The following is a 15,090-nucleotide window of genomic DNA, read 5'->3' as shown; positions in this document are numbered from 1 at the left end:
AGGGGCTAACTATAAACAACGCAGTGATGCCGAGGGAGCTAATCAGGTATTAACATCATTTGAATTTATTTTAATCTTACATTTGATGAAAGAGATAATGGGAATTACTAATGTTCTTTGTCAAGCTTTGCAACAACGTTCTCAAGACCTTTTAAATGTCATGCATTTAGTTTCAATTACAAAATCACTTATTCAAAAGTTGAGAGATGATGGATGGGAGCCTTTACTTGCTAGTGTTATAGCATTTTGTGAGTAACATGAAATTGATATTCCTGATATGAATACTCGTTACACTGAAGGTCGAGGTGGATATCGGCGTCAAGATGAAGATTTAACAATGGAACATCATTTTAGAATTGGCATATTTACAGTTGCAATAGACTTTGAATTGCAAGAATTGAAAAGTAGATTTTGTGAGCTAACAACGGAACTTGTCATTCTTAGTTCAGTTTTAAATCCCAAAGATGCTTTTAAATTATTCAAAATTGTTCATATATGCAATTTGGTTAAAAAATATTATCCTCAAGATTTTACTAAACATGAATAAGAACTTTTGGAGTCTCAATTGTAACATTATGAGCTTGATGTGATAAAACATCCAGATTTTCAGAATATGAGTACAATTTCCGAGCTATGTAGGAGATTAAAAATTTCAGGAAAGTCTAATATCTATTTTTTGATTGATAGACTTATTCGTCTTGTGTTGACCCTTCCAGTTTCTACAGCAACTACAGAACGAGCTTTTTCATCTATGAAGTTGTTAAAAACAAGACTTCCCAATAGAATGGAGGATGAGTTTTTGGCAAATAATATGATAGTTTATATAGAGAAGGAAATTGCAAGGAATTTCACCATAGAGATGATAATGAATGAATTTTATTCCACGAAAAATCGTCGTCAGGCATGATTTGATCCGGTTGATGATCCAACCTAACCCGAATAATGTTGTGTGGTTTTTAATGGGAGATTTGCTGAGGCTTAGTCCATGGAGCGGAGGCTTGGGCAGACAAAAAATTTTTTGGCCCGTTTTGTAGCCCACTGTGAATTCTGTGCGCAGGATATAAAAGCCTTTTTTTTTTTGTGATTAAGGTTTTGTCTTGTTGTTGTTTTTGAGAAAGAAAAACATTGTAGCCACACATTGTAATTTTCTTTGATAATAGTGAAATCCCTGCAACTCCGTGGACGTAGACAAATTACCGAACCACGTAAATACTTTCTTGTACGTGTGATTGTTTTTCTTTTGGCGTTTTGTTTTCTCTATTTTTTTGTTTCTCACAGGTTTGGAATTTCAGTTGAATTCCCACCATGTTCAAGTATATGACAATATATGAAAGTTGATAATTTTGTATCTAATAGACTTAAGAATTATATTTAGTATATCTCTGTTACAACCCAGCCCCCCCAAGTATTTATTCCTGGCTACGCCCCTGCATGTACAATTTTTACCATCTAGTTTCTATTGAAATTTCAATTCGCAATATTGAAGTAAAGGTTTTGTATTTTGAGAATTCTAATTGATTAACCTCACTCTAGGACCACACTTTTAAAAGGAGGACTTGTTTTTAAACTTGCCTTTGCCTTCTTCTTCTTTTTTGTCAAAATATTTTGTGTTTAAATTATTTTTATTTGAGAAACTCTTTACTTTGTGATAGTATTTGAATTCGTTTTCTATAATTGTACTTTCAATTGAGAAACCTGTAGGCCGTCAAGGGAATAAGCCGGCTCATTTGTTAGCTAAATATGCCAAGAGCATTGATAATGTTTTAGTTTGGATTGAAGAGATTCTTTGTGTTATAGAACAAGCTCTTATCCAAGATGTAATGTCTTTCCAATGATTTAATGAAAGTTTCAATCTTCTTATCAAAAAAAAACATTCATAATGTAGAGGAATCGAGAAATTGCTGTTGGATTCAGGGCGGGCCAAAATTGACTTTAAACAAAGACTGTGAACGGTGATTAAGAGAATTTCTCTCTCTCGCACTAGAGATTTATAATTGATTATAGAGAATTAATAGACTGAGATGTACTAGTGTTGCTTCTCTTTTTTACTTCCCTGTTGTTTTAACCCAAGTTCTTTTAGTTACCGAAATGATTTCTCTTATTTGGAGTTCTGGACAAAATCAATAGTGGTTACTGCTAAGGTGTTGACTTTTGATTTTATCAATATATTCTTAAAGAGATATTTCTTACCCGGATAAAAATGTGTTTTGCATTGACTTTGTACAAATTATTAGACTTTACAGGAAATCCATCGCCCAAAATTTAAAAAAAAAAAAAAAAAAGAAAAAAAAAGAAAAAAAAGAAAAGAAACTCTTGAATTTATGAAAATTTTCTTTAAATATGGACCAACAAATGACAACATTTGATTATTAGTTATGCCATTTGAAATTTACAAACTTTGTAAAATACCAAGCCAATGATCTCCCAATATTTTTTTCCTTCTTTTTATGTACTTTGAAAAGTTGAACAACTTATCCAAAACGACACGATTTAAATAAAATTTACCTCAAACTTATCCAAATTGAAATTATTAGATTTGTTTTGGTTGGGATAGTGATAACAAATATCACCATCTTGTTCTTCTTTTATTTTTTCTTTTTTCTTTTTATTAAGAATCCGCCATCTTGTTCTTAACTAGGATAATTGGGTTTTCCTCTCTATTTTTCTCTTTTCTAGAAAAAATGTTGATGTGAAAGAAAAAACTTCCCGTAAATGATATGAGTTTGTAATATAACACAGTAATTATCAAAACATTTTCTAAACTTTTTGTATGGATAAATTTCAATTAAGTTTCTTTTCTTTTCTTTTTTTGACCAAAATTTCAATTAAGTTTCATTTAAAGCTAATAGTTTTGAATATGCTTCATTAAATCACATAATTTTAATTAGTTTCATTTACAATTTATAGTTTTAGATAAATTTCTTTTACATTTGCTAGTGTCATTTGTGCAAGAAAAGTGATGGAATGTTTAAATCATTGCCTTTTGAAAACTTTTATTAACTAAAATTTCCAGCATTGCCTGCGCATTGCGCTATTTAAACAGAATTTAGCAAAACCATAGGCATTGTCCATGCATCGCATGGACAACTTACTAGTCATCAATATATATATATATATAAGCATAAACCTTATGCGGGAGAGCATAAAGTCTTGCTATGTGGTGCTCTAATCTTGCATTTAGCATCTTTAACCTTTTCTCATTAACTTTTTTTACTATTACCCAAAATATCACATTAACTTATTTTTACTGCACTCTTGTTAATCTTTCATTAATCGTCTGAACTTATACCACACATTTTTCTTTTTTTCTTCTCTTTTAGCATACCCACCATTTTAATATTAAAAACGAAAGAAAAAAAATGATAATTAAGGACTAATAGTAATAATTAACTAGATAAGGTCTTGAGGAGAGATAGAGAGACACGAAAATGTTGTGGAGAATATTTGAAGACTAATAGTGATAATTAACCAGATAAAGCCCTAAGAAGAGATAGAGAGACACGAAAATGTTGTGGAATGTTAAATAAAATGCATTGTTTCACTACTATCAAAATAAAAGACTTGAGATAGACAATGCATTTGTGAGAGAGAGAGAGAGAGAGAGAGAGAGAGAGAGAGAGAGAGAGAGAGAGAGAGCATTTGTAGCCTTCTCAAGGTAAGCTTAATTTTTTTTTTTTTTTAAAAAATAAAATCATGAAACCAAAAGTAATGCAAAAGAGTTACAGGACCATGAAAATCAACTAATTTGTATTGTGTTTCACATATTGCATACCATGAAAGAAAGTATACCAACTCTTTCACTGCCTTCCACTCATTGATAGTGCAACATTAAGATATGGCGTGAGCAAGTACATATGCATGTGTCATATAAATTATTTAAAACCATGGAAAAAAAAATTACCCATAGAGATTTCAACGGCTTGATGGTGGTGGTAGACCTATATGAAAGAGGTGATGACCCCTCAGACTCCTCTCTCTCTCTCTCTCTTACAAATTCTTTGTCAAGCTCAGGTTTTATTTTGGTAATAATGAAATAGTGCTTTTCATTTAATAATTCACAACATTTTTATGTTTCTATATCTCTCTTCAATGCCTTATCTGGTTAGTTATTACTATTAGTCCTTAATTTTTTTCTCTTCTGTTTTTAATACTAAAATGGTTAGTATGCTAAAAGACATAAAGAAGAGAGAAATGTGTAGTATAAGTTGAGATAATCAATGGAAGATTATGAGGTAACAGTANTTGACAAAGAATTTGTAAGAGAGAGAGAGAGAGAGGAGTCTGAGGGGTCATCACCTCTTTCATATAGGTCTACCACCACCATCAAGCCGTTGAAATCTCTATGGGTAATTTTTTTTTCCATGGTTTTAAATAATTTATATGACACATGCATATGTACTTGCTCACGCCATATCTTAATGTTGCACTATCAATGAGTGGAAGGCAGTGAAAGAGTTGGGTATACTTTCATTTCATGGTATGCAATATGTGAACACAATACAAATTAGTTGATTTTCATGGTCCTGTAACTCTTTTGCATTACTTTTGGTTTCATGATTTTATTTTTAAAAAAAAAAAAAATTAAGCTTACCTTGAGAAGGCTACAAATGTGTAGTGAAGCTACTAAACTAATTTTTAATATCTCAAAACGTATATATTTTGTTACTCAAATTTAGATTATTTTTTCATTATAATATATGTATAACATTCTCCAAAACCGTCTTACATAAAATATTACAAAATTATCCGTGCATCGTACAGAAAACTTACTAGTATATTATAAAAGTTGGATCCTCAAACTGGAGGATGTATGCAACTAGGACATGTGTTCTTTCTCAAAGCATTCAATAATGACACGTCATTTCTTCTATTTTTTTCTAAATTAACTTGGTAATGACTTTTAAGACACTTTATTTTAGATTTATTTTGGTCATTTATTTTTCACATTTGTTGTGGTCATTTATGTCAATTTTCTTTTTTGTAATTTTGTATCTTTCTATTTCTTTATCCTTTTCATTGTCTTCATTTCTTTTCCTAATTTCGTTAATTCCTCAAAAAAAAAGAGTTGTCATATTTTTCCCCTTCCAATAAATCTAAAGATCTATTCTCTCTCACCTCTTTATTCTTTATTATAATTTTTTTTTCGAGATAAAAGATAGATTCATTCATTTTCATATTATCCTAATAATGACTTTATTTTTTTTACTACCCTAATAAGGACCAATACATTAGAAATTGAGCATCTCTCTCTCTCTCTCTCTCTCTCTCTCTCTCTCTTCTTCTTCTTCTTCTTCTTTTTTAATACAAGATAGAAATTATATTCTAGCCTAATCTAAGTGTATATGTAATGGATTTTAGTTAGCTCAACTGGTAAAGTCTTTGATGGTAGAATAAAGAATCTGGGGTTTAATCCCCGCTTACACCAAAAACCGATTGATGTTTTGATCCGATGATAAAGAGCTATTATCGAAAACGAATGTCATAAGTTGAAACTCTTTAAAAAAAAAAATGTATATTTGAGATAAAAGAAAGATTCATTCATTTTTATATTATCCTAATAATGATTTTATTTTTTTTTACTACCCTAATAATGACCAATACATTAGAAATTGAGCATATCTCTCATTGTCTCTCTCTCTCTCCCCCTTATTTTATTTTTTTTAAATAAAAGATAAAGACTCTACTCTAGCCTAATCTAAGTACATATGTGATGAATTCCAGTTAGCTCAGCTAGTAAAGTCTTTGATGGTTGAATAAGAGATCTTAGATTTAATCTCCGCTTACACTAAAAATTGATTGGTGTTTTGGTCTGATGATAAAGAGTTATCATCAGGAGCGGCCGCCATAGGTTGAAACTCTCTAAAAAAAAGTGTACATGTGTGTAAAACTCCCTCATAGAGACTTGAACCTTGGCCCATGCCTCCCACACTCCATAAGCACTTATACCTGTGGAGTAACTATCGTGCCAAAGATGCGTGATGATTCTCTTTCCTTTTTAATTAGCATATAAGTTGACAATTTCTCCCAAAAAAAAAAAAAAAAAAGTTGACAATTTATGTACTCCACCACCCCCCCACCACTATTTTGATGCCGAGCTACACATAATTTTCTTATGTACTCCATAATTTTTAAAAAGCTTTTTTGAGGGAAGTTTTTAAACTTTTTAATTGTTACATTTATGGGTTCATCCCAACCTTTCATATGTTGACTTGGTTGTTACCAAAACGTATGAAACTCTTACTCTTCTATGACTATTCCCCTTCCTCAACAAAACTTGTAAAATCAAGTGTGTGTATGTGTGTATATATCTCAAATTTGCATTATCTGAATGACTCTTAGGAATTGCAATGGGGGTAATTAGCTTTACCACCATTTTTTACATTTTTTTTTTAATCTCCACCGTCAATTATTTTTCTCTTTAATTCTTGATTTCTCTCTAACGTTATTCTTTGATATATATTTATGTTCTTAGATCAAATATTTCTTCAATGATCACATTTTCAGCTCACATATGTCTTAATTTCTATGTATTTAGAATTTCAAGTTGAACGGTTATTTTGTGGCCAAAGGAAGATTATTTTTCTATGAACTTCAAAATGGTTGTTATTATTTTGAGGTTAGCTCACATATTTCTTCAATGTATATTCATGTTCTCAACTCACATATTTCTTTCTATGTATTTATAATTTCAGGTTGAACGATTATTTTGTGGCCAAAGGTTATTTCTTTCTAGGTTGGTCTGTATCACTTTTTGTGCGGCATATGTCTTTCTTTTTCTTTTTCTTTTTTTGGGTATGCTTTTCTTACAGGATTTGCCAAGGTTCCTATGATGCTGCATTGATTTAAGCTTAGGATGAATGGGATGAGAAGCATGGTTTAGAAAATGATTACTCTAAATTACCATTAAAAAACCATGTTGCTTATTGTTTCCATGACTTTTGCTGTTTCTACTTCATATGCAAATAAGACATGCAAACACATATTGTCATTGGTTTTTTTTTTTTTTAAGTAATTATTTTCATGTAGAGTTTTTTATTTTGTGCATGTGCTATGTATATTTATTTTCTACATTTAACCTAATACTTTCGTCTATTAATTTGAAAAGTAAATTTAAGAACTATATAGGTTGTAGAACAAGTGTTGCACAAATCTGTTTTGTTGGGACAAAAATTGATGCAAGAGTTGAAAGGGAGAGAAGACACACGTTCATGTGTTGTAGTTCTTAATGATTTTTATCTTTCTCTTCAATCTTCATGCACAGTAACTTAATCAATTTTTGTGGATTCTAGTTATCTCAATTAGTAAAGTCTCTAATGATTAAATAAGAAATTTGGAATTCAATTCATGCCTACACCAAAAACTGATTGATGTCTTGGTCTGATTATAAAAGGTTATTATCAAGAGCGAACACTATAAGTTTAAATCTCTCAACAAATAATAATAATAAAAATCAATTTCATTTGAACATTATTTGGGAAAAATAAAAAATAAGAAGCAAAAAGAGCATTTGATATTTATGTATCTAAGTGGGATTTATTCGTTGTCTAATTTCTAAACGCATCAAAAGGACTCATCCCTTAAGCATACTTATACTGCATTGAAGACTTGCCTATATACGTTATTATATTTTCCCGCATTCCATTTCAATATACCACAAGTGTCTAGTTCGTAATTCTACTCTTTATATACATTAAAAAATATAGATTTACTTCTTACAAGGAGTTTGATGGATGTAACTCATTTCTGTTTTATAATTTTGGCAAAATCAAAAAATAAATAAATGGCTAACCAATGAGGTAATTATGGCTAAACTGTAAAAAGGTTTTTTTTTTTTTTTTTTTTTTTTGATCTTACATTGATATATGTTTTAACATTATTTGAAAAAAAAAAAAAAAAACTTAACAATATATAGAAAATTTAAATAAAAATATTTTTAATAATTAATTAATATACGTATCTCCGTTGTATGTTTGTCCTACATTCTCAAAAAATTCTTATGTCACCGTATCATACCCGTGCCTGTATGTGTCCGTACCTTCTGGAAATTGCCTACTCTAAAACTATGCAAACTATTATTGGAATCTTCTAATTTTCTTGTATCTCAATCATTTTTTCCTACTTACTACTAAACTATATGACTTGATTAGACTTGGCTAGCACTAAGAAAAAGTAATTTCCCAATTTAATCAATATCAGAGTCTCGTAAAAAAATTTCTTTCCTGGGAATTTAAATATACATAAAGGTACCAAAGAATATTTCTACATTATGAAGAATTTATTTACTGAAATATGTTGTTATACAATCAACTAAAATCAGATTAATCCCTCTCCAATATATATTAAAGGTAAAATTTAGATAAACCATCTTTGAATATTTTCTTGTTTCCATATTTCTCATGGTTTCTGTTGGGGATTTCAAACTTTAGACTCAAGGAGTAATAATAAAAGAACAAAATGAATACAAGTAAATTGAAATTATAATTGACTTAGAGGTACAATTGAATGTTATCTTTAGACAATATTTTTTCCCATACAAGAGTTGCTAAAGGGTTACTACAAATTTGTCCCAAAAATACAATTAAGTTTATTGGGTTCTACAAATAACAATTTTGAAAAATACTCACAGTATTTCTTGTGTTTCTAAGAAACTATTAAAGAGGGAGAAAAATATAAGTTATCAAGTAAACATGAACCACTATTTATACCCAAAGGGTTATGACCCTTCAAAAGGCATCAATGGAGAGTTACAACGTTTCAAAAAATGTCTGCTAGGTACAAAACCTTTTCAAAAGTTTAGAACGGTTACCAAAAAATTCATCAAAAAAACTTTTATCGCAATCTAGATTGATTGAACTAGGTGTCGAGCTTGCAATCAAAAAATCTCAATCGATCAAGCCAGCAGTAGAACTCACAAAAGCTTTTAGAACCAATTCCTTCAACACTTTGATCGATCGAACAAAATTTTCAATTGGTCGAAAATTCTTGAACTTGAATTTTACTTTATCATTTTATACAAATGATAAACTCTCCAAACTTATATATCATTATTACAACCTATCTTTGTATAGACCTATATATACAAAATCCCCAACTAGGTTATAATAATATATGTCTCACTTGATTGACATTCTATCATGCATAAAAGAATGTGTCTTTCAACTTAAACCTCCCTTTCGTGTAATTGCCTCAAGACCTCAACAGAGTTTATGGTGGCTTAGTGCTTAAACCAAAACTCTTAGAAATCAAAAACAACACACACATGAGAATATCCATAACACATTTAGAAATCCACTGTTATTAGCACTATTATGGCCTTGTGCTCTTCCTAGTTTAGTGAAAATTTACAAGAGAAAACTATTTTACTCTTATTAGAAGCAGCACCACTCTTGTGTTTACAAAGGTGAAATTCCTTCTTTATGTCCCTGTTACATAGACATTTATGATTCATGAGCTTTATTAAGAGTTTAAACCTCATGAGACACAAATTTAGTGCTCTTACTAACCATGTATCAATAGTTTGTTATTACTCTTTAAACATTTGAGATTAAATTAGTTTGAGGTTAGGTTTCCACTAATGGTGATTCTTTTTAAAGAAGAGTTTTTGTCCCATTCCAATGAATGTTATCCTTACCAAGTCTCGAGACACACTTCGGTAGAGGACCTATTTTACATTTAGAATTTACATAGGCAACGGACTATTCCAACCACAATTTACTTGCCTTATGTATCTTGTCTTAGAACTTTTAGTCTATGTTCACATTGTATACCACTCATGTATAGTTTACCCACTGTGGTTTCATAATTACAGTACAAGGAATGGCTCACTATGGTTGTGGCCATGACACTTTATCTAAACTTTAGCCATTTTCTTTCCTTTCCCGTTACCATTTATAACCAATGCTTTCAATTTTATTCTATAGTAGAGTAAGAAATACATCTTATTACACATAGCACCCCCACATGTAGTGAATATCTAACTAGACATAGATTTTATCACTCACATAAATTACAGAATTAACTTTGAATATTCTATTTTATCGATATTCATCACAATTAATTACTTTCTAATGATCAACCTCGAATCTTAAATTCCTTGAAAGTCTATATATTGTGAAGGCAATGTCTAGTTTTGTTCCATGCATGATACACTAGCAAACTCGAGCTATGCAACCGCTCTTCTAGTAATCTCTTAATTTTATATTGGAATCAATGAGTCTTTGCTTCTATAATGATATTGAAATGTAATAAGCAAATTCTCAATAAAAATCTCAAGACAATGAGATAACACAATTCCCAAAGGAATGAGACAAAACTAACTCAACAAAATGGGATATCATCAATCTCAACAATGAGATTAATATAGTGCAAATCTCCATTATATTTCTTTATTTGATTCTCATTCATAAAAGAGTTTCATTTAATTATTTAAAAAAGAACAAACCCACAAGGCTTTCAAGCAAACTTCCTTACCAAAATCACTATTTAAGAAAGTCATTTTACATCTATATGATGCATACTCAAATTATATGTGGACACACAACCCAATGTTTTATTATTGATCCTTGAATGTTCATTTATTGAACTCACTTGTTCTCTCTTTATCTTACGAATAGATACTTTCAAAATAGAATCACAACATGTGATTGATTAAAATTTTGAGACATCTACCACACATGACAGAATCTAACCACAATGAATTTAACATCCCTTGATGTTAATTCTTAATACATCGTACAAGCACATCTTTGATGCACATAAGCATCTTTATGAGTTTATGGATTTCATAATTCCTCAATTTGAGTTTCTAAATCCCTACAGTTTTGGGTTTTCAACCATTCTAAAATTCACATATATACACACACTGTAATTACATACATCAAAATGTAATAATCAAATATAGTGAATTTTGTTAAAATTATATGAATGGTTTTAAAGATATCAAACTAATTACACAAATTGTTATTAGTGCATAAATATCAAATTATCTATTTTTTTCTCTTTGTTTCAAACCTTTTACTACTAACCTTAGACCAAAATATTTTATATTTTATTCTAAATACCGCTTTCAACCAATTAGTTTTGAAACTAGAAGTATATCCACTAAGACCCAATTATTATTAAATAATATTAAATCTATCTCACCATTAATAGCTTTTACAATAAAAAGCTACATCTTTTAGAAGCACAAAACTCTTTTAAAAGTTAAGGATCACCTCCCTCAAAGAATACTATGGGTATTTATTTAGGACTATACTTTTATTACCTTCAACAAGGTAAACAAGGACTTCACATGAAATAAAAATTTGGATCAAAGCCCTTTTTCATTTCTTACACTTTGATCAGCAATAGCATTTGTGTTCTTGGTTTATGGGTTGCAAGTTGTTGATATTGGTGGGTTTGTGGGTTGTGAGAATGGGTGGCGGTGGTTGTAGCTGGTTTCGCAATTGGAGTTGGTTTTGTGGGCTATTGGTTGTGGATTACGGGAGTGGGTTGAGTTCATGGGTTGCTGCATCAACCCAAGAACTTTGTTACTTACTTTGGATGGACATGGGAGTGGGTGTCGCAGTGATTTTTGGTTGGTTCAATTCATGGGTCTTGCAGTGGTTTGGCTAGTGTGGCTAGGTTTTGGTGGGTTTGTGATTTGATTTTGGGTGGTGGGGGTTCTGATTTGTAAGGGTTGTGGCCCAATGTCGGTGATGGTGGTTTTGGGTGGTTATTTTGTTTTAGGTTTGGTAGGGTGCAATTTGGAGGGATTGGGTTAGTTGGGTGTTACGGTTTTGGGTGGTGGTGGTTGTGGCTATGGTAGAGCGGTGGTTTTCGTGGTTGTGGCAGTGGTTGTTATGGGTGGTTGTGGTTATGGCAATGGTGGTTGTGGTTATTGTTTATTGTGTTAAATATATTATTTAATTGTGTTATTTATATTATTTTAATGTCTTTTATGTTAAAATAAAACCATTGATGTAGGGTGTTTTGTAAAGTGGGGTAGTAAAATAGATAAAGTAGTTTTTTAAGTTGCTATAAGATGTATTTTTTAGCAACTTTGCTGTGAATGCTCTTACCTGGGTGGTTAATTGTAAAAAAAATATACAACACAACTACAATAACATCCTATAAATAGAACTAGTAGCAAAGTTCGAAAAATAAAATAATACTTGTTATTCTCTCTCACCTAAAATATATGATTTCTTTCTCTCTCTTTATTTTTCTGTCTGTTGCTCTCTCTCTCTCTCTTTATTTTTCTGTCCGTTGCTCTCTCTCTCTCTCTCTCTCTCTCTCTCTCTCTCTCAATTTCGAACATTATAGAGCGTTGAGAAGTGATCTAAGTACTAAGGGATGTTACTAGAAATCACTCCCCGTGTGCGAATTAACATGGACATTCCCGAGACCCAAAATTTCATATATAAATAGGGATGAAACTTATCATCCTATATCACCATTGAGCATTCCTTTGTCAACATATTATAGTATTTTGATACTTGATTTTTATTTTTATTTTTTGTCAATACAAGGACGGACTTAATTTTGTTGTAGTTAGAATATTAGACCAAATTGTATGAATCAATCAATATATAAAAAAGAAGAGAACTCATGTGGGATAGCATGAGATTTTGACATGTGGCGCTTTCTATGAAAAGAATTGAAATACTTTTAAGCTATATCAGAGATAATAACAAATTTAAAAATAAAAATTCTTATTTCTTTTAGTTCAATGTTTCAAGACTAATTTTTGTTACATTTTTTATTCAATATTTTAAGACTATTATTTGTTTCATTTGGTTCAATGTTTCAAGACTTTTGCTCTCTCTCAAACACAAAAACTCTTTGCATTTCTATTCACCATTTTCACTTCTACTTCTTTATATACACATGCCCACAACCCTTCATGTCATCTCATCTCAAATACACTTAGACCAAAACCAATATTATTTACCTTCAATATTTCAACAACACCTACATAACTTTAACATTGTAGTACCATTTGATCCTAACTCGTATGAGTAGGCTATGACCATGGAAAGGGGCTTGCATTTTTTATTCAGTGACACTGTCTTATGATTTTGATGCTGAAGTTGAATGTTGTGGGTTTTGTGAAGGTTATGATTCGCTTTGAGTCTTTGGGTGTTTGAAAGTCATAAATGTATATTGTTTTAGAACTAAAAAGAAAATATATATTGATTATTTATAAAGTTATTTTATTTATTTATTTTTTTTGCTGCTATTTTGTGTGATATGAGCCATAGTGATTAAAAAAAAAATTGACGATAATTTCAAAGTATTTTCCACATTTAAAAAAAAAAAAGGATATGAAAGCCCAACTAAAGACAATTAAATTTTGATAAATTGATGTGTTTTTAGCTAATTTCTCTTTATTTAATCACATTTTCTATTTGTTGATACTTATAAATGATTTCCTTAATTTTATTGAGATAATGAATTGGGTGTTTGCAATTGAGGTCTCCATATTTGGTTGTGAGAATAGAGTGGTTGAGGAAGTATTTGAGAGGTTGTTTAAATTTAGATAATTTTAAGATATAAAATTATTTTATACTTTAAATTCTTATTTATAGATTTCAAGATCATTTAATCAGATTAAAAATAAAATATACTTTTAACAATAATATTATAATATGTTATAGCCTTATAGCGTTGTACAATTTTTTTAATAAAATATGAATTAGGAAAATCAAGATTCAAAGTATTCGACATTATTGTGGGCAAACATAAATATTATACAACATAATATATAGGTCTTAATGTATATAAAAATAATTTCAAATGAAATTGTAAAGTAATCTGTGTATTGTGCGAGACATTACTAATTGTAATAATTGATAGAATTATGTGCTTACATATCTGGACAAATACTCACCTTTTAATTAGGCATAATAAAATTGTCTAACCTTAATTACTTGGGTTAGTTTTTTTGAAGTTATGATGAGTTGAGTTGGATTGAGTATTTTCCCATCTAACATTGTTCAGTTGAGTTAAAAAAATATAAACAGCCATTTTCAACACAATTATCATTCGAATAACGTTCTGGATACTACAAATGTAACACAACATTTACAAACTACCGGGTGACTAATCAAAATATTATAATTCTAACAATTATTTATTAAGTTTTTGAAATATTAAGAGTTGAAACATTTTGGGCTTCTTGAAGTAATCACGTCAAGCATCTTGGGCTGTGGCCAAGGGCAGGCTATTGTGGGATAAGTATTGGAAGGAACTACCGAAATATCAGTAACTAGCCCAGTTTTGGTTCTGGGTCTACCAGAAGATTTTCTTGGGCAGGGAGAGTTCCAAATATGGGCCCGAATCAAGTTAGTCTATTCATGTAAACGCGAGAATACAAATTCTTTGTCTCTATTTGGTTGTTCCAGTTTATACTCACCGAATTCGCAATGCATTCATTTGATTTTCCTTATAATATAGTGAAATTTTAAAATGAAAAAAAAATACTAATTAAAAAAAAATCAAACACAGCATACTAAGTTCTCTAATTCATAATTCCTGATGCATCTGATTTAGAATTCATTGTTTATTAGAAAATCAAGAAATTTTCTTAGGGATTGAAGGTTGATGATGATATCATGTGCCCCCAACAAACTTAAATAGAAGGTTTGTTAAAGGAAATTGTGAGAATCTTATGGGGTTATTAGTTTGTGGGTTGGTCTCATTTGGGAGCTGTAAGGGCTTCTGGTGGGGTGCTAATGTGATGGGAGAAAAGTGAGTAGAAATGAAATTTGACCATGTGGCAACTTCACAGTTTCTACTTCTTGTAAATGAATTAGCATCCGGATTGTATAAAATTGGCTATTTGACCATCTAAAATGCTATTTTATCTATTATACCATATCACTTTACAACACACCTAAACCTAACATCTCAAACTCTTTTTTTTACAACTTTATTTAAAAATTATTTTTTATTCATTATTTACTTTTCTTTATTATTTATTCTCTCTCTCTCTCTCTCTCTCTCTCTTCCTACAAGCAACCACCACCCTACAACCAACTCTCAACACACCCACCGACTAGTATCACAACCCCCAACAACAACCACATATCAACACACCATCCACAACCA

Source organism: Quercus suber, unplaced genomic scaffold, assembly GCF_002906115.3.
Source record: "Quercus suber isolate HL8 unplaced genomic scaffold, Cork oak 2.0 scaffold_356, whole genome shotgun sequence".
In the NCBI taxonomy this organism is placed as follows: domain Eukaryota; kingdom Viridiplantae; phylum Streptophyta; class Magnoliopsida; order Fagales; family Fagaceae; genus Quercus; species Quercus suber.
Note: the sequence above shows the minus strand (reverse complement) of the source record.